Here is a 24,971-nt window from a genome sequence, read left to right on the forward strand (position 1 = left end):
TGAATAAGAGTCCTTATTACAGTTTCTCCCTGATGACAAAATGCCTATTTGCTGTGGGGGGGGCAGGGGTGGGGGGGGGAGACACCCTTTCTGGTATCAGTAATCTGCTCCTAAAATTTCATGTTCTGTACAAACATGCTGATGATCAAGTTCCTATTATTTTGAATGGGAAAAATTATATCACATGACACATCGGCGGCAAACACACAACCAATTTTTGAAATATAAGTAAAACTCAGTAAAATGTTTATATGTAAGCAATAAACTATGGCTATAAATGCTTACAATGTGATATTCAGCACAAACTAATGTGGCTGTTACAGAAAGTTGCTTTATTTACAGTAGCATCTTCCATATCCTCTTTGTGGACACTTGTTCTGCTTTTTGAGCTGTGTGGGATTCTAACATTTGATTGTGTCTGCAATATAAAACACCATAAGAAATGCCTCAAGACTTTTCTCACAGATTGGTTAAATCTGTTATATTGAGTTTGGGGACATAAATGTAAACGTTACCTATATAAACAGAGTACAGAAAAGTTGGAGCGGCAGAAATGCATTCGTTCTGTGCAGTTTGGGCTTAAAAAAAAATTAAGAGGGGTTCTCTTAAGAAAACAGTGGAAAAAATGTTCTGAGACGATCCTGTATACATGGCAAACAGTGCAGACACAAAAAACACATCCCAACCTGAAATTTCCTCCTGCAGAGGAAATCATTTATAGTCTGGACGGTGTGTTTCCAGATTTTTGTTCCACACACACCTGTGTGTGCACCTGCATGTGCGCACGCCCACACCCCCACCCCCACAAGACACATCTAGCAAGAGGAAGGCCTGGGCTGGGGAACCTGCCTGGGAGAGGTGCTGGAAGATGAGGAGGAGGATTCCAAGCATGAGAACGTTGCCCACCACCGAGAAGGTCCGAAGGCCAGGGAAGTTCTGGACGAACACCGGCAGCGCCAGGAAAAGGGAGTGCCCCCACTGCCCAGATGCGGGCGTCCACGGTGGGCGTGGGAAGCTCCGGCGCAGTGTCCCGTCGTCGCTTGTGGTCCGATTGGCTGTTGGATAGCCTACAGATAAGAAAAGATGACGTAAACCTCAGCTAGACCCGCCAGTCCCCGCCCCCACGCCCTCCGGCCTTTCCTGCCAATCTTCAGCCCTCAGAAGGGCCAAGCCACTGGAGGAGGTTTCCTTTGTAGAACATTTCCCTTCTCTCTCAACCTTCTCTTAGTGATTGCTCAGCCTTCAGACACAATGGTTGGCAAACTAGATCAGGCCTCTCAACTAGATGAGAGCCCCTAGCCCATTTCCTCAATGGGGTTTATCACAAGCTGTGATTTTACACTGGCTTAGTATGGCTAAATGTTGATCTTCCCCACTAGAATGTGGGTATCCAGTTTGCTCAGGGCTGTATTGTCAGCACAGTGACCAGCCCATGGTTGATAGTCAATACCTATTTGTTGAATGAATGAATGAATGAATGAATTGAGAGTATTTAATGAAATTCTGAACAGAGACAGAGACGTGGCCCAGATACTTCATTTTTTTAAAATAAAGGTTTTATTTTATGATGATAGAAAATATTTGTAGTTAAAAATTTAGAAAACAAAGAAAGCAAAATTATCTCTAGAGATTTTGTCTTGTTTATAATAGCAATAACATAAACTAAAATAGACATAACCCAAATGTCAATAAGGACTTGGTAAATAAACCATCTGTGATGAATTTAGGATATATCATTAAGCAAGAAAGAAAAGTAAATGGCAGATCAATATCATAGTTTGAAAAGAATGATTACTACATAGGATATTTGAATATTCATAAAAAAACTTGAAAAACAATTCATATAACTTTTAATGGTGTGTTTTTGCAGGGGAGAGATTTATAGGGATCTTTAATTCAATAATGTTTATATTATGGTTTGATTTTGTTTACGAAAGAGCTGTGCTGGTTTTGTGTTCTGAAGGGATAAAATCAATCATAATGTTTTAAAAATGAAGATAAGGGATGCCTGAGTGGCTCAGTTGGTTAAGCGTTTGCCTTCAGCTTGGGTCATGATCCCGGGGTCCTGGGATCGAGTCCCGAATCATCGGGCTCCTTGCTCAGTGGGGATCCTGCTTCTCCCTCTGCCTGCCGCTCCCCCTGCTTGTGTTCTCTCTCTCTGTGTCTCTAACAAATAAATGAATAAAATCTTTAAAAATATAAAAATGAAGATAAAAGATACACCTGTAGGTTCATCTCTGAGAGGTGACTGCTGTTACTATTTTAGAGTAGATACTACATATAGTTAGACATTTGTAGATATACACAGGCAGACATAGATATTTACAAAAGTGAGACCTAAATGTACACAGTACCTTGTAGCCTGCCATTATGGCAAGCTATATCACTTGAGTTTGTTTCACCACTAGGGCCTGAAAAACTATGTACTGAAAATACACGCCTAACAAATATTTATGAGCAGATACTTTGTTTTAATAGTTCCAGAGGAAATATCCTAATCTCAGTGAGCTCACAAGCTAGTTATAAAAAAGGAATGTGGACAGAGAACTATATTTAAGGGAAGCTATATACATATATATATATATATATACACACATGTGTGTGTGTGTATATATAGATATATATAGATGTATATAGTTGAATTGAGAAGGGAAAAATAAGGTAGCAATTCTGCTGTGTGGATCAGGGAATGATACCCAGAGGAGGATGGGTGTGATTGAGATGCCTGGAAATGTGTGGAGGAGGAAGGACATTGCATGTGGGAAGAATAGCATAAGTAAAGACTCAGGGGTGGGAAAAGACAGGATATATTTGGGAACAGTAGATAGCACAGCTGTGTTGGAGCATACGGCACATATAGAAGAGAAGTGGAAGATCAGGCTGGAGGGTAGGTGAGTGCCAGGTGACCCAGAGTCTTGTGAGCCAGATTAAGGTGTTTAGAATAATATCCTCCCCAAGAGAACGACCTTGAATATTTTCAAGGTGTGCTTGGTTTTATCTGTCGCTGCTCTGAGGTAGGGACCTGGAAATTCCAAAGCAAAGGCTGAATTGTTTAAGCTTTCACTAACTTGGTTGATTTGGAGAAAGCTGCTCAAACTTAAGCTGGGCTATCTCTTGCCATCTGTGTTTCTGTTCCAGGGCTCTGCCTGCTTACAGTTATCTGTCAGAAACAGAAGGAACGCACAGAAGCCCAGGTGATCCACAACCAGGAAGAAGAACACGATGTACCCGGGTGTTGGGAGGAGATTATTTGTTATAAAAAGAAGGAAGGCAGAGAGAATATGGGGCCACCTAATGTGCTGTGTTATCCGCCCCTGCCTCACCTCTCCTACGAGGGAGCCCTTGCTACCCTACAGCCACGGCAAGGAAGTCTTGCAGCAGCCTCAAACCTCCTCCAGCTCCAGAAGGGACAGGAATGACCCTGGCAGGCTCATTACACCTGTGTCCAGGTATGTTTTCAGCCAGAACCTTTGTGTCCACATAGTTATGGAGTCAAGAGGACCTGCCTTGGCCTCCCTATCCCAATACCTGCTATCCAATCTCATGTGCTTGGAGAAGGAAGTCTCTGTCCCCCTGCAAATTCCAACTGACTTGACTTGGACACTGAACACTTGATCAGTATGGGCCATCCCTTCTCCCATGGAATGAATCTGCTTCCACTTTATCCCTCCAATCTGTGCTCCACACAGCAGTTCCAGTGGTCTTTTAAAAATTTATTGATTCTAGGGATACCTGGGTGGCTCAATTGTTTCAGCATCTGCCTTCGGCTCAGGTCATGATCCCAGAGTCCTGGGATCGAGTCCCACATTGGGCTCCTTGCTCAGTGGGGAGCCTGCTTCTCCCTCTGCCTGCCACTCCCCCTGATTGTGCACATGCTCCCTGACAAATAAATAAATAAAATCTTCCCCCCAAAAATTTATTGGTTCTATCATGCCCCTCTCCTTAAAGAGGGGGCTTTTCTCTGCTCTTGAAATAACATTCTGACACATGATTGGCTCCTGCCTGCCTTTCTATTCTTTCCTTCTATCTCTTCCTCCTCGGAATGCTTCACCAGCTTCTGGACTCTGAGCTCTTCCCACTTCATGGCCATTTGCAATACCATTCCCTAAGGAAGCTCTTCCCACACCTCTTCAAGTGGTTGCTTTTACTTGTGCTTTAGATCTTAGCTTAAACCCCACCTCTTTAGACAGGTTTTCCCCAACCCCCTATAACTCTTATCCTAATTCATAATTATACTTCTTTTCTTATTTATTTTCAATCTCTACTGATAGGTCATAAAACTCCATCAATGTAGGGATCATAGCTGTATTATTCACCCTTGTCTCCTTAGCACCTAGCATGGTGCCTGGGTCTAGAGTGGGTACTCAGCTGATACTTGTTCAGTGAGTGAGTGAATGAATTAATGAGTGAATGGGACCCTGATTTCTCAGTGAATGGACTTACCTTCTAGAAAGTGGATGGAGTCCATCTGACTTTGAGTCATTGTGTGCTGGCTGGCATCCCCTGATGTTCAGGGTCACGAGCCATCTCAGACTCGCCCAAGGCCTCCTCAGCCTGACCCCTTTCTGCTTACATGCACCTTCTAGTTTCTGAGCCCTGGTTACTGCAGCCATTGGAGATGGAGGGTCTCCAACCACCCACATCCTACACCCTGGTCCCAGCTTGCCTTGCACCTATGCTCTTTCTGTTTATCCAAGTTCCCGATTTACAGAACCAATAGCATTGAATAAAGAAGTTCACAGAGTACCCCAAATCACAATTACATCAAAATGGGATATCAAAATGTATTTCTTACAAATGATTGCCAGTAAAGGTTTTACACCAGCATAACATCCACTGAATTGAGAGTGATTTATTTCACACTGTGAAAGCAGTATCCAACAGCTTCATCATTTAAACTTTTGAATTCCAATGACTATGGAACAGTGGGCAGTGGGATGAGGGGGAGGAAGAAAAGCTGGCAAAGGCAATATAGCTCTGCTCTCAGAATGTCCCCTGACTGCCAAGACAGGTGACTCCAAACTCTAGCCACCAAGAATCAGTTCATCTACACTCAGAGTAACTAACAGTTATTCTTTTTCCTGGGAGCACTAAGAGCTGACAGCATTTATATATAACATGTTTGCCTAGAGTTGTGGTTTTCAGTCTGTTTTGATTCACTGTGTACCCTTGGGCAAGTTGTTCCCTGTCTTGAAGGTTCAGTTTCTCCATCTGTACTTTTAGGGCACTGGGTTCTAGAAGCTCCTGGCTCGGAACCTATAAGAATCCATCTGGACCCATGTGCAAGCCTTGAGTCTTGGTTATTGTTCCATTGCTATCTTCCTTTTAGGATTGAAGAAAATTCTCCAGTTAAACACAGGAAATGTCAATTTTTTATATATTAATTTGCTCCTAGAAGCTTTCTACAGTCAACACAGCACAGTCATTTCTTTAGGGCTGAGTTTCTCAAACTTTCACGTGCATCAGAAGTATCTGAAGGTCTTGTTAAAATAAATTGCTGGGCCCCATCCCCAGAGTTTCTGACTAGTAGGTCTGGGATGGGGCCAAAAAAATGTGCATTTCTAACAAGTTTCCAGGTGACACTGATGCAGCAGCTGGATTGGGGACCAACTTTGAGAACTGCTTTAGGACATCCCAAAGTGTTGATATTGATTAGGTATATGTTTCCAGAGGGACAGATATCAACATTGGGCCAGAAGCCCTCTGGGACCTCATTGGGACTCACCATCCTACCCCATTCCAGGCAAGGAAAAGACAAGGTACCTCCCCCAGCGGGCATGGTCCCAGAGTCAGGTACAGAGGCTGGCCGCCAGTGCCGCATCATCATACCCCCATGGTTCATAAAGGGCTCATTAAGTCTAAGGGAGAGAGCGCAGGAAATGGGTCTTTGTTGGGTTCAGAAGTATATTGTGGGAAGAAAGCAAGGCAGGTCTTTCTTTAGCACAAAGCTGAATGGAAAGATGAATGGTAGATGTATGGCAGAAATGATAGGTACCAACACCCACTGGTGCCCACTCTGCCTCCTCGTTTTCCCTGAAGGGTTCCAAAAATCATTTACAACTCACTAAACATTTAGTGAGTAGCCACTGAGTGTTTGCAGCTGTGCAAGGCACTAGGGTACATGTTGTTGAATAAGAGACACAGGGCGCCATCCTCCTGGAGCTGTTGGCCAAGTGGATTAATGAGTCACATGTACTCACTGAATGCATGGGGACACTTAGTCCCAGAGGGGGCAGGGCACATGTCCAAAGTCACACAGTGAGCTGGGGCAGCATCAAGACTTGACCTCATGTGTCCTGGCTCCCACCACAGTGATTTTCCTTTTATACCCTGCTGCTTCCTTGAGAGCACACAAATTGCTGGTCTTTGTGCTAGTGATGAAGATTCTCATGCATGCTACCCCTTGGTACAATGATTTTTACCAGGAGTACAGGGGCTCATACTCCTATGGGCTTATCAGAATTTCAGGGAACTATAACAAGGAATATGACTTGCTTTCCATTTAATTAAAAAATACAGCAGTGATGAATGCCTATTATAAAAAGGTTAAATAGTATAGAAATATATAAAGAAAAAAGGAACATCCCTATTCATATCCTCCCCTGCCTCATCCCAATTTAATTCTCCTTACTTCTTTCCTCAAAAGTAGCTACTTGTAACAGTTTGGTGTGCTCAAATCCAGACCTTTTCTATGTATTTGTAAACATTATATACAATAATTTATAAATGTTATATGTATAAATAGGTTTTTAAAAACGAGTTTAAACAGCATACTTAGTATTATTTTTAAAATTGTGTGTAGAAAGTGAAAAAAAGGACACTGCTTTTGTGATAGAACTGCAAAGAGAAAAACTGACTATGTTCTTGGCTGGTGGGGCATGATTGAGTGGCCTTGTTCTGGAATGCACATAAAGAAAGGTGGCAGGACACTGGGCAAAACATGGCAGTGGAACTAAAGCAAAGGAAGTCTTGTTCACGAGGAGGTTTGAAGGCTCTCACTTGTGGCAGAAGTGGTGGGCACAGTTACCAGGACACCCACTGCAGTGCATGGCCACGAGGCCTGTCACTAGCAGGCTGACAAGACCTAGCTGGAGATGGGGGTGTGAGCAGAAGGAATAGAGTTGAGTAGGTATGTTAGGATGAAAACACAGGACAAAAATGGATTTTTTTTTTTTTTTTTTGAGAGAGAGCATGTGTGGGTGGGGAGGGGCAGAGGGAGAAGGAGAGAGACAATCCTAAGCCGGCTCCATGCCCAGCATGGAGCCTGAAATGGGGCTTGATCTCACAACACTGAGATCATGATCTAAGTTGAAATCAAGAGTTGAACACTTGACCGACTGAGCCACCGAGGTGCCCCCAAAGTGGATTTGTCAAGAGAATGGGAAGACAAGCCACAGATTGGGAGAAAATATTTGCAAAAGATATAATGGAAAAAGGACTGTTACCTCCATTAAAACTCAACAACAACAAAAAGAACAACCCAATTAAAAAATGGGCAAAAGACCTGAACAGACACCTCACCAAGAAACATATACAGCAGGCAAATGAGCATACGAAAGATGCTCCACATCTTATATCATCAAGGAATTGCAAATTTAAACAACATGGAGATACCACTGCACACCTATTAGAATGGTCAAAATCCAGAACACTGACAACATCAAATGTTAGCAAGGATGTGGAAAATAGGAACTCTCACTCATTGCTGGTGGGAGTGCAAAGCGGTATAGCCACTTTGGAATACAGTTTGGCAGTTTCTCACAAAACTAAACATATTCTTTTTTTTTTTTTTGGTATTTGCTTTTTATGCTTTTTTCAGTTTTGAGTTTTATTATGTTATGTTAGTCACCATACAGCACATCATTAGTTTTTGATGTGGTGTTCCATGATTCATTAAAACTAAACATATTCTTAATATATGATTCAGCAATCATGTTTCTTGGTATTTACTCAAATGAGTTGCAATTTATGTCAGTACGGAGATCTATACATGGATAGTTATAGCAGCTTTATTCATAATTGCCAAAACTTGGAAGCAACCATGATGTCCTCCAATAGGTGAATAGATAAACTGTGGTATATACAGATTATGGAAAATTATTCAGCACTATTAAGAAATGAGCTATTGGGGCACCTGGGTGGCTCAGTCGGTTAAGCATCTGGCTAGTAATTTCAGCTCAGATCATGATCTCAGGGTCCTGGGATTAAGCCCCCATCAGGCTCCCCACTTAGCAGGGAGTCTCCTTGGGATTCTCTCCCTCTGCCCCTCCCCCTGCTTGTGCACTCTCTCTCTAAAAAATAAATAAATCTTTAAAAGAAATGAGCTATCAAACCATAAAAGACATGGGAGAAACTTAAATGTATATTACTAAGTGAAATAAGCCAACATGAGAAGGTTAGTTACTATATGATTCCAACTATATGACATTCTGGAAAAGGTAAAACTAAGGGGACAATAAAAAGATCATTGTTTGCTAGGGGTGAGGGGAGGGAGGGTTAGGTAGAGCACAGAGGATTTCTAACACAGTGATATTATTCTGTGAGACAACACAATGGTGGACACCTGTCATACATTTGTTCAAACCCATAGAACATACACCACCAAGAGTGAACCCTAATGTAATCTATGGATTTTGGGTGACAATGATGGGTCAATGTGGATTCATCCATTGTAACACATGGTAACTCTGGTGGGGGATGCTGACAGCGGAGAGACTGAGAATCTGTTGTGGTGGGGGTATAGAGGAACTCTGTACTTTCTGCTCAATACTGCTATGAGCTTAAAACCGCTGTAAAAAAATAAAGTCTATTAAAACAAAATAAAACAAAACAAAAAGCCTGCATATTTAAGAAATGTATACAGAGGGATTATGAATTCTGCAGTTTGATATTATTATTGATATGAGTATATAACTAGTCAGTCTCATGTGGACCGAAATAAGACACTACAGAGAGTAGACCAGAGCTGGAGCAGTTAAGTGGCCAGGAGGAAAGGAGGAATAGGATAAAGAAGGGGCCTAACCCCTTCTGTCATGGGCTCCATCAGAACACTGAAAACTCATAAAATACCAGATGGCTATATATATTTGTGCTTCTGATAACTGCAAATAAAATTAAGCTAACCATTGTAAAAAAAAAAAAAAAAAGTGGGGGATGAGGCTAGGATTTGTAACCCACGCCACCCTGTGCAGCTTGTGGGCCAATAGAACAGACCTTGTGCTGGGAACTCAGTGCCTGGTCTCCACCTGGCACTGCCTCCGGTTTCCTGAGTCAGGTGAGGTGGTGCTGGTGGGAGCAGGGGGTGGCCTAGCTCCTACTTCACTCTCTAGGCTATGTCTCCAGGCCCTGGCTGGCACAAGCAGACGTGAGTTTGATGTGCAGTGACTCTCCTGGATCCATTGTTCATTCTTGTTTCCTTGGCACAGAGGCTGACTCTGGATCTAATTGTACTCAGGGTTCCAGGACAGGAGGCCTGATCTTAACTTGGGGTGTTCTGGGGACAAGTGATAAAGAATATTTCCTCCACCTTCCTTGTGATCTCATAAAGATGGGTCAAGTTGTGACAGAAAACCCATGGGAAGCCAGCACCAGACTCAGACCTGTCCTGCACAGGATCTGAGGGAGAAATCCCAGGTGTAAGTGCTACCCACACGATGCTTTATATCCAATGCGTCATGTATCTGTTCAACACCTGCAAAAGCAATAGGATTTATTCTCACAAGAGCTTGCCCAAGGTCACACAGCTACTGTGGGAATAGCAGAGCTGGGAAGGGAGTGAACGCATTTTTCTGTGGTCTTAGCACAGGTCGTCTGGCAACCTTAGAGGTCATCTTGCTCAACATTCTCTTCCCTCACATAAAATGCCTGAATTGTTCCTACTACAGCCAATGCTCAAACCCTACTAGAGACAAACCTCAGGCAGACCAGTGCCTTAAAGGACAGATGATATTTTATCTTCTTAAAAAATCTTTGGCATGAACACAGTCTTCTTTAAAGCTCCTTCTAAAAAAAATTAAAAAAAAAAAAAAAACAAAAAAAAAAACAAAACTTCTTCTAAGATTCAACCATACTCATTCTCCTAACAACCTTCCCTCACCTGCAATTTAAGAGATTGATAAAGAGGATGTCTCCTCTGTCCAATCATTCATTTTGCAAACCTTTACTGGCTCCTTGTGCCCAGTAATAAGATTGGGAGGATTCAGAGGTAATTGAGGCCTGGTCACTCTCCTTAGGCTGCTCACTGTCTGGGCAGCCAGTCAGACCCATGCTACAATTACCTAACCTTTTCAGCAAACAATTACTATGTGCCAGGCACTGTGTTAAGTGCTTTGCATGGCTCAACTTAATTGGTCCTTAACAACAATCATCTGAAGTAGAAACTATTGTTATCCCCATTTGACAGATCAGAAAATTGAGGCTAAGACAGGTTTAGTAACTTGTCCCAGGTTACACAGCTAGTAAGTGGCAGAGCTGGGATTTGGAGTAAGTTTTTTCTGACTCCAAAACTGGTGCTCATTTCCACAATGTTCTACAGACTCAGATAAAAGTCAAACCTGAGATTCTTTGATTCTGCTGACAAAGGCTTGGTCTGTCTTCTTCAGTGTCCTCCCTGGCAACACCATTTCTCCAAAGAGTACCTTAGATGCTACCTCTAACACAAGACTTCCCTGTTTTCACCATATGGAAAGAATACCTTTCTCTTCTGAACCCTTGTAGAACACTGACTTCACTCATGCCATTCTCTCTGGGATTTCAGCTATGTCTTTCTCTGTGAACTCTGAGAGCCTTAGAGGCAGGGACATAATAGTGTCTCATGTTCATTGTTGTAACCCCACGATGCCTGGGTCCTCAATAATGTTGAATGAAAGGATCCTTAAAAAGTTATGCTTATAATTAGAAGCATTATCATCAAGGTACATTATCTTTGCTCCTAACACAACTTCTCTACATCTCTCTTTGCCTGTCAGAAATGGAGAAGAGCTCAGATTTAGATTCTTTGAACTACTGAAAAGAAGGAAAGAATTCCCACAAAAGTTTCAAGGTACAAGATCCTAGACCCAGGAGCTCCTGTTGGGGAGGAAAGACACTTACAAGATCCTATTGACCTCCAGACAACAGGGGCCCTGGTGGGAGAGTTGCTGAGCCCTGCCTGGGAGCCCCAGGGGCATTTCTTGGGCTGCACCATTCAGGGACTGGCTGCTGGTGGAAGTGCCCCCAGCCCCAGGTAGGTGAACACCTCACTCTTTAGCTCCAAACACTGTTGTGGGTGTGGGGTTAGGAGCCTCCGTGACTTTGGCAGAAGCTTGAGCAAGAACAGCTTTGGCATGTAGGAGCAGCAAGACCCAGCTTTTGGCTGCTTGAGACTTAGCAGCCTCAGGAACCTAAATACAGCTCCATCCCCATGGCCTGGAGTGATGCAGGCTCTCTGCTCCTTAGGAAGAACAAAAGACCAAAGACATGAATGGGTGGATGAATACACTGCTCTTCCACTCATACAGAGAATCCTCACAGTTGCTCTAAGAGTATGTTCTTTTCCTTCTTCCTTCCTGCCACCAATACTGGTTGAGTCCGCATGTGCCAGGCACTTTGCCTGATGCTGAGCACCCACTGGTTCCAGGGAGTGTGGTGCCTGCTTTCCATGAGCTTAGTTGGACATCATGAGTATTTATCAGGGCTTCTCATAAATAAGTAAAAAATTTCAACTATAGTCAGTGCTCTGAAGACTTATATGTAATAAAGCAGATACTCTTGCAAAGGGGTCAGCAAAGGTTTTCCTGAGGAAGAGGGAAGTCCCCTGCGTGGCAGTGTTCTTTTCACCTCTTTGCTCTAATTAAAATGTGGCTCTCCTGAGGTCACTACTTCCTCTGCAGGTCACTGCTTCTAAATAGTTTACCTTCCACCCTACCTTAGACACCCACTGCCCTCATCATACCCTAGACTTTGTCATCACCAAAGATTTCACCACCTTCAAAATTTCTACTGCAAGCATCCTGTTCTCTGGGTGGCTTACAAACTCCTATCGGTCCATCTTCTGTCCACTAGTTTGCAGACTGTACCAGATCTTTATTATCAGGGCCTCTAGTGTACCAGGACTGTTCTGCTACCTATCTGCAGCTTGGCCCCTCATATCCTCACTCCCATTTTTATCCAGTGATTAGACAGTCACTTCTGTCACTTCTGCTACACTCTCACACCCCTCTTGTCCTTCTCCTTGTATTGTGCCTAACTTTCAAAGCCACAACACATCTAACACTGGTTAGATGCACCTTTGTCTCTACTTTGAGACTGTACCCAAGCAGTTGAATGTGTCAAGAGAAAAATACACAGATTTGCCAACTGGTTGCATCTTAAATTTATGAACACAAACCTCAGGTGGGTCCTAGCACCGCTGGGCAAATCTATAACTTGTCTTGTTCATGTTGCTCTCCCATTCTTCAGGAAGACTATTTCTCTTCTCTTGATTCAAACCTCCATGACTCTCAGGTGTTGACATTGTTCTTACTTCATTGAGGAAATAGAAACAATCAGAAAAAAACTTCCTTATCCTCTGGCCGTTAAATCTAACCACTGACCTATTTCTGACTCCATATACCAGGCTTTTTAAAAAAACATTTATTGTTATGTTAATCACCATACATTACATCATTAGTTTTTGATGTAGTGTTCCATGATTCATTGTTTGTGCATAACACCCAGTGCTCCATGCAGAATGTGCCCTCTCTAATACCCATCACCAGGCTAACCCATCCTCCCACCCCTCTCCCCTCTAGAACCCTCAGTTTGTTTTTCAGAGTCCATCATCTCTCATGGTTCGTCTCCCACTCCGATTCCCCCCCATTCTTCCCTTCCTGCTATCTTCTTCTTCCTTTTCTTTTTTCTTAACATATATTGCATTATTTGTTTCAGAGGTACAGATCTGTGATTCAACAGTCCTGCACAATTCACAGCGCTCACCATAGCACATACCCTCCCCAATGTCTATCACCCAGCCACGCCATCCCTCCCACCCCCCCCCCACTCCAGCAACCCTCAGTTTGTTTCCTGAGATTAAGAATTCCTCATATCAGTGAGGTCATATGATACATGTCTTTCTCTGATTGACTTATTTCGCTCAGCATAACACCCTCCAGTCCCAGCCACATCATTGCAAATGGCAAGATCTCATTCCTTTTGATGGCTGCATAATATTCCATTGTATATATATACCACATCTTCTTTATCCATTCATCTGTTGATGGACATCTTGGCTCTTTCCACAGTTTGGCTATTGTGGACATTGCTGCTATAAACATCAGGGTGCACATACCCCTTTGAATCCCTACATTTGTATCTTTGGGCTAAATACCCAGTAGTGCAATTGCTGGGTCGTAGGGTAGCTCTATTTTCAACTTTTTGAGGAACCTCCATACTGTTTTCCAGAGTGGTTGCACCAGCTTGCATTCCCACCAACAGTATAGGAGGGTTCCCCTTTCTCCGTATCCCCGCCAACATCTGTTGTTTCCTGACTTGTTAATTTTAGCCGTTCTGACTGGTGTGAGGTGGTATCTCATTGAGGTTTTGATTTGGATTTCCCTGACGCCGAGCGTTGAGCACTTTTTCATGTGTCTGTTGGCCATTTGGATGTCTTCTTTGGAAAAATGTCTGTTCATGTCTTCTGCCCATTTCTTGATTGGATTCTTTGTTCTTTGGGTGTTGAGTTTGATAAAGTCTTTATAGATTTTGGATACTAGCCCTTTATCTGATATTTGCAAATATCTTCTCCCATTCTGTCGGTTGTCTTTTGGTTTTGTTGACTGTTTCTTTTGCTGTGCAAAAGCTTTTTATCTTGATGAAGTCCCAATAGTTCATTTTTGCTGTTGCTTCCCTTGTCTTTGGTGATGTTTCTAGGAAGAAGTTGCTGCGGCTGAGGTCAAAGAGGTTGCTGCCTGTGTTCTCCTTTAGGATTTTGATGGACTCCTGTCTCACATTTAGGTCTTTCAACCATTTTGAGTCTATTTTTGTGTGTGGTGTAAGGAAATGGTCCAGTTTCACTCTTCTGCATGTGGCTGTCCAATTTTCCCAACACCATTTGTTGAAGAGACTGTCTTTTTTCCATTGGACATTCTTTCCTGCTTTGTCAAAGATTAGTTGACCATAGAATTGAGGGTCTACCAGGCTTTTTTTTGAAAATAGAAGAGCCGTCCTCATCTGTCTTAAGTCTCTTTACCTTGAACACTGATCTCATCCCCTTTCCCTTACTTACCCAAGAGGTTTGCTCTTGCCATGATCCTTCCCTCTCTCTTGGACCATTAAAATTCCCCTTCCTATTGCATTGTTCCAATGAACATATAAACATAATAGAGTAACTTTTCTCTCATCTCTCTGTTCTCTTTCATAGCAAAACTCCTTGAAAAAGTTCTCTCTACTCATTCTCCAATTTCTCATTTTCCATTCTCCTGAATCTACTGTGGCAGGCTTTGGTCCTTATTACTCACTGAAACTATTCTTGTCAAGGGTAACAATACCTCCCGTTCCAAAATCCAATGGCTCAACCTTAATTCTCTTTTTGTCTTAGCAGGAGTTAAAATTTCAGTTCTCTTTACACTTAATTTAAGTAGAAGTAGAAATTTCAGTCCTCTTTACACTTATCTATCTGGTGGATAAACTCTAAGGTGCCACCTCTCTTGATACGGTATTTGTGCTCTTGTGTATCTCCTCTTGAGTGTGGGTGGGACCTGTGCTTGCTTCTGACCAATAGAATGTGGCAAAGGTGATGGGATGTCACTTTCATGATTACATTATGTCATATATGATTTTTCTCTTACTAGCAGACTCTCTCTAGAGGCCTCAAAGTCTAGCTGGCTTCAGGGAAGTGGCAATATTAGGAGTGGCTAGGTGGCTAGGTGCTGAGGGCCAGCAAGAAGCTAATGGCCAATGAGAAGCTGGGGCCTTCAGTCCTATAATAGCAAGTAAATTAAATGTGCCAACAACCTGAGTGAGCTTGGAGGAAGAATCTTTGCCAGTTGTGCCTCCAGATGAAAATGCAGCCCATGGGGCACCTGGGTGGCTCAGTCATTAAGCGTCTGCCTTCCGCATCGGGCTCCCTGCTTGGTGGGAAGCCTGCTTCTCCCTCTCCCACTCCCCCTACTTGTGTTCCCTCTCTCGCTGTGTCTCTCTCTGTCAAATACATAAATAAATAAAATCTTTAAAAAAAAAAGAAAATGCAGCCCAGCTAACACCTGCCTGCAGCCTTGTGATCCCTGTAAGCAGAGGACCCAGTTAAGCCATGCATGAACTCCTGACCCACAGAAACCATGAGACAATAAATGTATGTTATTTTAAGCCACTAAGCTTGTGGTAATTTACTACACAGCAACAGAAAACTAATATAACCACTCATCTTTTATATACAGTTATTGCTATGTTTTTTTCCATAATGGCATCTTATATGGGATTTTTTAAAAAACTCAGATACAATTTGTTTGCATATTAAACAGGTACCATTCTGTGCCTTCATATGGCAAATGATAACCATGGAACCCTAGGGTACAAGTGAGGAGTCATAGGAGAACCTAGAGGTTCTCACACTTGTTACCAAGTGTAACCGTGAATAAATAACTTTGTCTCTCTGGGGGTGATTTCCCATGTGTAAAATGAGTGGGTTGTAGCAGACCATCTCAAAGAACTCTGAAACTCTGAGGTGTGATATATGATGATTCTGTGGCTGACTTAGGACCCGCCCAGTCATCTTTGGAAGGAGGAAGGCAACTGAAGCAGGGTAAAGGACTCACAGAGCTGGAGGATTTAGGAGATGAATTTCCTTCCCCTATTCATTTCATTAGTGAGAAGCTGAAGCCCAGACTGAAAGGGACTTGCTAGTCAATGGCAGAGCTGGCCTCAGCCTTTTCCTTCGGGCTCCTACGTCAGTGCTTTTTCAGTGGCAACAGGAGACCCTTCTCTTTTCTTAGCTCTCCCAGGCCCTTTGTTAGCATTGTGAGGTAAACCCAACGTCTGCCTGCCCTACAGATGGGGCTTGAGGGTTTGCTCCAAATCTCTTAAAGTGCTTGGGCCCAATCCTGGGAACATTCCTCATCCAGCAGTGCTTTCTCCTGCCTTATTTCAGGAGAACCTACCAGTTGGCCCTGTCTTGTGCCAAGGAAGCTGTTGGCTGAGTAAAAGGTTAGGGGAGGGTCTGTGGGTGAGGTGGATCTGTAAGTAGGTAAGGGTGGGGGCTACAGCTTTGGAGAACCTGAGCCCAATAAGCTCTTGGAGGCTTCCCCCAACACAGTCTTACTTTAAAAATTAATACTCAAAATAAAATATACATGCCCGGGGTTAAACTATTAATTTTTTAACCAAAAGATTTATAATAAAAAACTAGAGTCTCCATATCTAACCCTCTCCATGCAGAGTCCCTCTTTCTGGGGCTAAACTTTTTTAAATCAGTTTTTTTGTTCCAGTTCTTTAGTTTTCCATCTCTCTATGCAATATACTTTAATGATATTTTTCAACTTATCAATATGATGTTAGATGAAAATTTATACCTGTTTTAGTTATTACTTACCTTTGTAACTTAAAATTATATAAACATAAATATAAACGTATTGTAAATTATAAATATTTGTATTGGCTTCCTTTTGCTGTTGCAACAAATTATCACAAACACAGCGGATTAAAACAACATAAACTTCTTCTCATACAGTTCTGGAGGACAGAAGTCCTAAAATCAATGTTGGCAAGGCTCTGTTCTTTCTGGAGGCTCCAGGAAGTGTCCGCTTCCTTGTTTTCCCAGCTTCTAGAGGCCTCCCACGTTCCCTTGGCATGTAGCTCCTTCCTCCATCTCCAAAGCCATTAGAATAGCATCTTCTCTCTTCTCTGACCTTCCTGCCTCCCTCCTTTAAGAACCCTTGTAATTACACTAGATCCACCCAGACAATCCAGGATAATCTCCTCACCTCCAGATCCTTAATTTAATCTCATCAGCAAAGTCCTTTTTGCTATCCAAGGTCATATATTCTCAGGTTGTGCAGATTAGGATGTGGACATGTCTGGGGGCCATTATTCTGCCCACTCCACCATACATCCCAGTTTCTCTGGAATAGTCCCACTATATGCCTACTGTCCTGATGCAAATATGAATACAGCCCCTTTCATTCTCAAAAGTGTCTCCATTTCAAATGATATCAACACCCTACTTCACCAGGGTTTCCCAATCTTTTTTATATCATAACACATGTAAAAAATGATAGCGTTTTATAGATCCTCAGGATAAAAGAACAAGCCTGCTTATAGCTAGAGGTAACTGTCTCAGGAGCTCCAGCGGCCTTAGGACCTGCCTGGCTGCTTCAAGGGGCAAGAGGATCAGTATCTCAGCACCATATAACCCATTTATGGTACCCATTGGCCATCGCACACCATTGGGAAAGTCTTCCTTACATTAAAACAATTAGTTTAAAGTCTATTCTTGTGATGCCCTCCTGTGTGAGCAGCATTTGGTTGCAATGAATATAGCTGGGGCTCACTCACGTGACTGATGCTTCTGCCATTGTAATCCCGCTGGTTAATTCAGGTTGTCAGACTGATGTACCCCTTGCCATCTTTTCACATATAACTCCCAGTTCCATGCCGGCAGAATTTGCTGTGTTGGCACTGGTGGAACAGTAGTCCTACTAGATTCACACGAGGGGCTTCTGACGAGCTCACACAATTTTTCTCTGGGACTCCAGAGTCCATAAGTCTTTTAGCTTTGTGGCATATTTTTCTTCTTTAAACATATTTTGCTTACCACAGAAATATTAGGGGTAAACATCTTATCATCATTCCTGCCTTTCAGATCATTAAAACCAAAAAAAAGCATAGTAGCTTGGCCAAGAGGCACATTACAGTGTGTCGATCGGGCACCAGCACTTTTCCTATGTACTTGAGCTGATATTTGTTTCCTTAGCAGGGTCCTTGCTTTAATTGCTGCTTTTCATTTCCACTCTGTTCCTCCTTTACTTTAGGGGATGCACTCTCCTTAGTCATCAGCATGTCATGTCATGATGGTGTTTGGCCTCTGTTATAGGAATTTTATCTCTTCTAATATCCATACCCAAATTAAGGATTTTAAAATTAATTTTCAGCACTTGTGCCACTTAATGAATCCTTGAATTGTATTGTTATGGCTTACAGAATATTTTAAATTATACTGATGATGAATGCTTCTACTACAGCTAATAATTACCCACACCACCCACAGAGGTTCCATGTGACCAGTGGCATTTCTCTGTGGATTTCACAGAAGTGGGTGGGCACCTCTGTGTGCCAGCCAAAGTGGCCACTGTGTGGTAGTCATAGCATAATGCCCTTCATAGCTTCCTTCTGAGCATTAGTCTGGCTATTATGAGATACTTTGTGAAATATTAGATTTGGGTGGGATACTAATGTTGTAAATTCTGCATATGAAGTGGAACTTTACTACTATTTTTATATCCCACTATCTTAAATTCATGTAATTCAGATTTGCATACAGCCTGTGTTGTGTATATATGCACCCTGTTTTATTTTTCTTAACAAAATGTGATCATTCTCTGTTATTTTTTTCCTCTTGTATACCTCATACAAGGGCTCATACAGGGGGCCAAGGGCTCGGAAGCTGGAGTGAAGAGACACATGACGTGTGTGTGAGTCTGGGTGTATCTTTCTTCTCTCTGGGCCTCCGTTTCTCCACCAAAGGATGAGGGACTGGACTCACTGATCCCTAGAGGCCTGCTCTTGCTATTGTCTTCCAGGTCTAGTAGAAGGCGGCTCTATTCTTCCTGTGGCTCAGGCCAAAGTATTTGTCTCCCCTCTCTCATACTCCATTTCCTATCCATCGACATTTGACTTTTCCAATCTACCATAAAAATATTTTCAGAAACTGACCACTTCTCACCACCTCCACTGTGGTTATTCTTGTTAAATCATCATACTCTTATTCCGGATTATAGCAACTGCCTCCTGACTGGTCTCCCCTTTCTGCCCTTGCCTATATCAGCCCAATAGACAGAGCATCCTTCTAAACCCAAGTCAGAGCACAGCATTCCTCTGCTCCGACTCCTCTAATATCTTCCCATCCCACTCAGAGTAAAAGCCAAAGTCCTTAAAATGGCTCACAGAGCTCTACAGAGTTTTCACCCACTTGTTCTTGCTCTTACATAATTTACTTCTTTTCTGATAGCATACTCTGCTACAGCCACACTGACCCCCTTGTATTTATTTAATTCCAGTATATTTAATGTACACTGAGTGCACTATTAGTCTCAGGTGTACAGTGTAGTGATTCAACACTTCCATACATGACTCAGTGCTCATCATGGTAAGTGTACTCTTAATACCCTTCACCTATTTCACACATCACCTCACCTACCTCCCCTCTGGTAACTATCAGTTTGTTCTCTATCGTTAAAAATTCTTGGTTTGTCTCTCTTTTTTTTTTCTTTGTTCATTTGTTTTGTTTCTTAAATTGCACATATGAGTGAAATCATCATAATGGTGTCTGTCTTTCTCTGGCTTATTTCACTTAACATTATATCCTCTAGATCCATCCACGTTGCCACAAATGGCAAGATTTCATTCTTTTTCATGGCTGAGTAATATTCCATATTATATTCCATATATATATCACACCTTCTTTATCCATTCATCTGTCAGTGGACACTTGGGCTGCTACCACAATTTGGCTGCTGGAAATTATGTTGTAATAAACATAGGGCTGCATATGTCTTTTCAAATTAGTGTTTTTGTATTCTTTGGGTAAATACCCATAGTGGAATTACTGGATCATACGGTAATTCTATTTTTAATTTTTGAGGAGACTTTCCACAATGGATGCACCAGTTTGCATTCCTACCAACAGCACATGAGGGTTCCGCTTTCCCCACATCCTCGCCAAAAGTTGTTTCTTGTGTTTTTGATTTTGGCCTTTCTGACCAGCGTGAGGTGATATCTCATTGTGGTTTTGATTTGCATTTCCCTGATGATGAGTGATGTTGAGCATATTTTCATGTGTCTGTGGGCCATCTGTATGTCTTCTTTGGAGATTTGTCTGTTCATGTTTTCTGCCCATTTTTAAATTGGATTTTTAAAATGGTGTTGAGCTGGTAAGTTCTTTATATATTTCAGATACTAACCCCTTATTGAACATATCATTTGCAAATATCTTCTCCCATTCAGTAGGTCGTCTTTTAGTTTTGTTGACTGTTTCCCATGCTGTGCAGAAGTTTTTTATTTTGATGTAGTCCTAATGGTTGATTTTTGCTTTTATTTCTCTCACATCAGGAGACATAACTGGAAAAATATTGCTACAGCCGATGTCAGAAATGACTGCCTGTGCTCTCTTCTAGGATTTTTATGGTTTCAGGTCTCACATTTAGGTCTTTAATCCAGTTTGAGTTTATGTTTGTGTAAGAAAGCAGTCCAGTTTCATTCTCTTACATGTAGCTGTCCAGTTTTCCAGCACCATTTGTTGAAGAGACTATCTTTTCCCCATTGGATATTCTTGCCTCCTTTGTCATAGATTAGTTGACCATATAATCTTGGGTATATTTCTGGGCTCTTTATTCTGTTCCATTGAATTATGTGTCTAATTTTGTGCCAGTACCAACTGTCTTAATTACTACAGCTTTGTAGTACATCTTGAAGACTGGGATTGTGATACCTCCAGTTTTGTTCTTCCATTTAAGGTTATTCTGGCTATTTGAGATCTTTTGTGATTCCATGCAAATCTTAGGATTTTAGGATTTTTTGTTCTAGTTCTGTGAAAAATACTGTTGGTATTTTTATAGGAACAAATAACAATATTTGTTCTCCCAATCCATGAGCATGGAATGGTTTTGTTTCTTGGTGTCGTCTTTAATATCTTTCACCAATGTTTTATAGTTTTCAGAGTACAGGTCTTTCATCTCCTTGGTTAAGTTTATTACTAGGTATTTTATTCTTTTTGGTGCTATTGTAAATGGGATCATTTTCTTAATTTCTCTTTTTGCTGCTTATTATTAGTGTATAGAAATACAACAGATTTCTGTATATTGATTTTGTGTCCTGTAACCTTACTAAATTCATTTATCAGTTCTAGTAGTTTTTTGGTGGAATCTTTAGGGTTTTCTATATATAGTATCATGCACACTGACCTCCTTTTAATTTTTCAAATAGGCTAGGCACATTCCCTCCTGGGGCCTTAGCACATGCTATTCCCTTTGCCCAGAATGCTCTTCTCAAGAAATGCACAGGGTTTGTTTCCTCACCTACTTTAGGACTTTGTTTAGATACCACCTCTCAGGGGTATCTTCCCTGACTGTTTAAAGAGACTGCAATCCCTTCTCTCTGCCCCCAGACTCCCTCTCCCACTTTCCTGATTTTTCTCCATAACAGATACACCTGCTGACACGATATGTATATTACTTATTTATTTGTGTTGTCTATCTCCACTCACTCAGATGTAAGCTTCAGAAGGGCAGGGATTTTTGTCTCTTTTGTTCACTGTTCTATTCCCACTGCCTGGCATATAGATAATAAATATTTGTTAATGAAAAATAACAAATTTCCTTATCCTTATCTTCTTACTCTTCCATTTGATTCTTCATTTTTGTCATTACATTTTTAACTTCCAAGAGCTGTTTTTCCTCCTCAGAATATTTTTTAAAAGCAACATTTTTGCTGTTGTTCTTATGTCATGATTGCACCATCTTATCTTTCTGAGGGTATTTGGTTGTGCGTTTGTTTTTTGCACAGTCTCCTCCAAAGTGCTTCATGGGTTTGCGCATTTGATTATTATATCTTAGAGACTTTCCTTGGATGTCTGATAATCTCTTTAACATTTTAAAATTAACCTTAAGGGGTACAATTTATTTACAATCAAGTTAACATATTTAATATTCCAGGTAATGGCTTTTGACATGTGTATAAACCCACATAACCAGCATCCCAATCAATATATAGAATATTAGCATCACTCCAGAAAGCTCTCTGTGTCTCTTTGCAGCCAATCCCCACCTGACACATCCCAAGCAACCATTGTTCAACTTTCTGTCACTGGACTCGGTTTTGCTCATTCTATAAATTTATATAAATCGAATCATATAGTGTGCAGTTTTTTGTGTCTGGCTTCTTCCATTTAACATAATGAGATTCATCCACATTTTTGCATATATCAATGGTTCCTTTCTGCTCTACATGCCATCGTTTGTTTATCAATTCACCTATTGGTAAATATGTGGGTTGTTACTAATTTAGCTTTATTGAGCTGTCTGCTGTGAAAATACAAGTCTGTGTGGACAACAGCCTGGATGAAGGTGAGGCAAGCCAAGAAGCCTAGGTCACAAAATTTAAGGAGGCACTCACTCTTGGGTTCGTGTAAGTGCCAACCCTGCACTTGTAGAACCCTGAAAGTGAGTGCCTCATTAAATTTCCCACTTGAAGCACTTTGCTTGCCTCACCCTAGTCCATGGCCCTGGTGTGGACAAACATCTTGATTTTTCCTGGGTGAATACCTAGGAGTGGAATTGCTGGATCACAGGAGAGTTATGTGTTTAACTTCATAAAAAAAGAAAACTGTCAAACAGTTTTCCAAAGTGGTTGCATCATTGTACACTCCCACCAGCAGCTGATGAGACTTCCAGTTGCTTTACATCCTCACCAGCAAGTGTATTTCCAGTCTTTTATGTTCTGGTGCCACAGAACAATTGCTTCTTGTAAATATGGCTCATCCCTGTGATTCTTGTCATCCTCATCTTCTTGGCTTCCCTAATCCAAACCAGATTCAGGAGAGCTTTTGCTGAACTGTTTCCATGTGCATTGTTGTAAACAAAAAAATACAGCCATGCAGCTCTAAGTGAGCTCTTCGTCTTCAGGAAGAGTGTTTTCACTGGAACGTTTCTGAGATCTGCCCCCACTGGGTCCCTTTACTTCTCTTTGAGTTTCTTTTCCATTCTCCTTCATAGCTTCTATCTGATCTCAGCTGCTTTTTTTAGCCCTTACACGTGTTTTGGTACCTGTGGATTCTATCTTCTACCTTCGCTGAAAATAGAGTTTTCAAAGTTTTTCCTTTTTGCTTTTGCATAGTTTTCTAAGAGTAAAAGAGTCAAAGTGCTTATTTATGTATCCATATTGAATAGAAAATCTTTATTTGTATTTCTGAGTAAACTGCGGAAGCAGAGGTGGAGATTTGTATAGTTGGAAGGAGACAAAATTGTGTTAATTTCTAATTAGGACTGCATAATGATAAGGTTGATAGAATCTAAACAGTATCTGAAAATGATGCAACCTTTTTTCAAGGGTATCTCCAGTAAGAGTGTGGTGACCAGGTATAAGAAAAAATCCTTATTATAGTCAATGCACCCCAGGAGCAAATTGGGGAAGGCAAATTCCCACTTGCATCAGTAATTCCAACAGGGAGTTCTGTGGTTCTCATAAGATTTGGCTTTCTTTACTAAGATTTTAGAAAGAGCCATAGAATCAATGAAATTCAAGGCCTGGAGGTGATATGGGCTCAGAAGCATTCCAAGCACAGTTCCTGGCACTTAGCAATGAACTGGTGGGTTCTTCCAGGGATGGGATGAGCTCACTGCCCTTCCTATTTTAAACTGAGCATGAACCTGCGTTCTTTTCTCTTTCCTTGGTGAAATGAACCAACTGGGGTATATTTTTAAAAACATATGCATAGGTTATAGAACATATAAAGATTTTAAATGTATGTATATAAAGTAATGTATGTTTATAAAATAATTTAGACTGTATGGACAGTGAAGAGTAAAAGTCTTAAGCAAAACAGTAAGTACTGTTATTCATAATTCTAGATTTTAACACCACAAATCTCTGTATGTCTCTATATACAAACATTTCTATAAATACATAATATAGGGTATGGAGAGTAATACTCATATGCTGGTAACTGTAATTCTTTGGAGAAGAGTGAATTTGGGAGAAGGGAATTTTTCACTATTTATATACTTACATATTGTCTAACATTTCTAATACTAAGAATATATTAATGTATTATATAATTTTTATTATCTTAACAGCTTTATGGAGGTATAGTTGACATACAATAAACTAGCGCATATTTTAAATTATTTATTTATTTATTTAAACTGCATGTATTGAATGTGTATAATTTGATAACTTAAAATCTATATTCACTTGTGAAACCATCACCACAATCAAGGCAGTGAAAATATTTGTCACCTGGAAAGTTTCCTTATGACCTTTCATAATCTCTCCTCTCCTGACCTCCCCACCCACTCCCAGGCCACCACTGATACGTTTTCTGTCACTGAAGATTATTTAACACCTTCTAGAATATGAAATTAAATGGAATATGTTTTCTGACTTCTTTTACTCAGCATAATTATTTTAAGATTTATCCATTTTGTAGCTGTATCAGTAGTTTATTCTTTTTTGGGGGTGAGCCATTACATAATTTTTATTTTATTTATTTATTTTTTAGTTACATAATTTTTCAAGGGAAAATTCAGGGAGAAGGAAGCAAGAGAAGGCTACATAACACATACGCCTCAAACATACTGAAATGTTGCCATCCATTTTAAAGTGTTACTTAAATTTTTAAATGTATTAAAAAGATAATGTTGCCTTACCTCACACAGTCCCATTTCCAGGAGCAACCACAAATGAGTTTGTGCAAGCTTCGAAAAACCTGACTAGGTGATTTTTTAAAGATGTATTTTTTTAAATTATAAAAGCAACATATGCTCCCCGCGACGTGTTAAGGAAAACACGACGTGTGTAGACAGGAGCCCAGGGCTCGAGGGACAGAGCTAAAGGGACTCGCCGGCCGCGCTCAGTTGTCCCAGGCCCCAGGTCCCAGGTCCCCGGAGCAGGGCCCTGCCTTGCAGTGGCAGCAACAGGTCGCCAGGTGGTGCTGTGGCGCCGGGCTCCGGAGCTTCGTGACAGGAGGGGAGCTGCCGCGCGCGCGGGGACACGTGACCCGGGTCTCTGGCTGGGGCGACGGGATCACG

The 24,971-nt window shown here is 41.4% G+C and overlaps 1 long non-coding RNA gene across 1 annotated transcript; it reads right to left on the bottom strand.

The window, feature by feature from the left end:
- Positions 1-860: 860 nt before the first annotated feature.
- On the bottom strand, positions 861-24,894 carry LOC116626103. The gene is made up of 3 exons (XR_004298168.1): positions 24,591-24,894; positions 12,368-12,501; positions 861-1,067 (listed from the first exon to the last, which is right to left on the bottom strand). It is a non-coding gene; the product is annotated as an uncharacterized LOC116626103 (long non-coding RNA).
- Positions 24,895-24,971: the final 77 nt, after the last annotated feature.

The sequence above is a fragment of the Phoca vitulina genome, unplaced genomic scaffold, assembly GCF_004348235.1.
Source record: "Phoca vitulina isolate PV1807 unplaced genomic scaffold, GSC_HSeal_1.0 scaffold83, whole genome shotgun sequence".
Taxonomy (NCBI): domain Eukaryota; kingdom Metazoa; phylum Chordata; class Mammalia; order Carnivora; family Phocidae; genus Phoca; species Phoca vitulina.